Here is a 2724-nt window from a genome sequence, read left to right on the forward strand (position 1 = left end):
CTGTAAAGACATAATTTATCGAGATCTCGTCATTTTCACAAATTTCAGGTACCTGAACGTCTTCTGGCGTTATATCAGAATTTTGGACAACTGCAGGTGTCTTTACAATGTCTTTTTCAACAGGAATATTTACCTCTTTTCTCTTTCGAAGATTTTTATCTTTGGAACCGACAGGCCTGCCACGCTTCTGGCGTAAATTTGCTTCAGTGGCTATTTGTCCTACTGGGACACCAATTCGAATTAGGGCATTTTCCGCCCTGCCACGCTTCTGGCGTGAATTTGCTTCAGTGGCTACTTGTCCTACTGGGACATCAATTCGAATTGGGGCATTTTCCGCTGGTATATAAGATTTAGTTATCCTCTTTGTATCGGAAAATGCATCAGGCAATTCATTTGCTATTCTTTGCAAATGTATAATCTTTTGAACTTCTAGTTCACATTGCCCTGATCGAGGATCTAAATGCATCAACGATGATGCATTCCAATTAAGTTCCTTTCCAGGAAGCTTATTCTCTCCCCCTAATATTGGAAATTTTGATTCATCAAAATGACAATCCGCAAACCGGGCTTTAAATACATCTCCCGTTTGTATCTCAAGATACCTCACTATAGAGGGAGAATCATATCCAACATATATCCCCAATTTTCTTTGGGGTCCCATTTTGGTACGATTAGGTAGTGCAATGGGAACATATATCGCACACCCAAATATTCTTAAATGGGAGACATTTGGCTGCTGGCCAAAAGCTAATTGCATAGGAGAGAACTGATGATAACTTGTTGGCCTCAAACGAATAAGTGCTGCGGCATGTAAAATAGCATGCCCCCAAACCGAGGTTGAGAGATTTGTTCTCATAAGCAAGGGTCTAGCAATCAATTGGAGGCGTTTAATAAGTGATTCTGCTAACCCATTTTGTGTGTGAACATAAGCTACTGGATGTTCAACACTTATTCCATTTCCACCACAACGGAAGTATTTATCCTCAATTGATTTACTTTGCCCATTGTTTCTTTCCTTATCCCACTTCTGGTGGGATCTTTTCTTGTGAATATAATTTCTTTTTCTTCCATAATTTTTCCTATTATCAAAATCTTGCTATTTACCTCTTCTGGGGTTATAATTGCCACATTTGCTTCAAGAAATGGGGCGGCGCCATCTGGGCGCGCTTCATGATTTCTTAAGAGCAATTCATTGTTGGCGTTCAACAACAAGAAAGCAAGAAATTAACTCAGAATATTTTTAAATTCTTTTTTCTCGATACTACTGCTGCAGGAGCACAATCGAGGTATGGAAGGTCGAGAAAATTTTCTCTAACATATCGGGTTTGAGAAAGTATCACATGATTGTACCTTTTTTCAAGGTCTTTCTACAGATCTGCAGGATCTTTTAATGTGGGATATTCATTTTTCAATCATACTTCAAGATGACGATGAAGGAAAAATATGACTTTGGCTTTATCCTTCTGGGATGTATTATTTTCAGCCTTAATGGTATCTTCAAGATCCATTGAATCAAGATGGATTTTAACATCTAGTATCCATGATAAATAATTATTTCCAGATATATCAAGAGTATTAAATTCAAGATGAGAGAGCTTCAACATAATAAAAATTTGTTACCTGAGTCTTCCTAAAAATTTGATCAGAGTCTCGTGCTGATAACGTGTTATAAAATAACTAAATAAAAAAGATAAAATAAAAAAATATAAATGAAAGACTCTAATATTAATATTCACTAATATTAATATCATCCTACCATAATAACTATGATTTATATATTAATACTATATTTGTAATATGAAGAGGAAGAAAAACTTCGTAGAGAGAGAAAAGAAATGCTTTTTATTGATGTGTTATCATCAGAGACATAAGCCTCTATTTATAGGCACATATGATAGTAGTTTTTCAAACTACATTAAATAAGATTCTCTTTGGAAACATGAGCCTTGTGGAAAATGGGCATCCACCTCAGACTATCTTATCACAACATAAACGTATAAATTTGGTTGACTAACTATAAATTTTTTTATATTATCAGTACATCAAAATTAAACTCTATAATAATGATAATTAAAACGACAATATAATTATTTCAACATAAATAATTACATATTAATTATGCAACGTACTCCCATAAATTTTGTTTTTGACTTCTTGATGATAATTAAATTTTTTGTTGACAATTTGTGAAACTAATCATTTTATACTAATCACATGATTATTATACAATTACATTATATAATCAAATTAATTTTATTCATTCACTCATTTTTTTAATAAGTCATGCATTAATTTCACTAAATTCAAAGACAAATAAAGAATTTGTTTCAACTTATTCAAAATTCTAAACAAATTATTATTATTATTATTATTATTATTATTATTATTATTATTATTATTATTATTTTTTCATATATCACTTTATCTTTATAAAAATTAATACATACATAGTTTATAATAATCTCATTTATTGTTAATGATTTTCATCCAAATTTTTTATTTGAAAAAGTCCATCTTTCATAAAGATAAGATCATGTTCAAAGTTTTATCATAAACAGTTAAAACAACATAAAAAATTCATTGACAAAGCTGAAATTTTCACGTATAATGTAAATATTTTATTTGAAATTTAAACTATATAATATTATTAATGAGTAATTGTTCTATTTTAAAAACACATATAATTTTACTTATTATTTTTTATGTTTTAATTGAAAACTGTTA

This window comes from Arachis ipaensis, chromosome B09 (genome assembly GCF_000816755.2).
Source record: "Arachis ipaensis cultivar K30076 chromosome B09, Araip1.1, whole genome shotgun sequence".
Taxonomy (NCBI): Eukaryota; Viridiplantae; Streptophyta; class Magnoliopsida; order Fabales; family Fabaceae; genus Arachis; species Arachis ipaensis.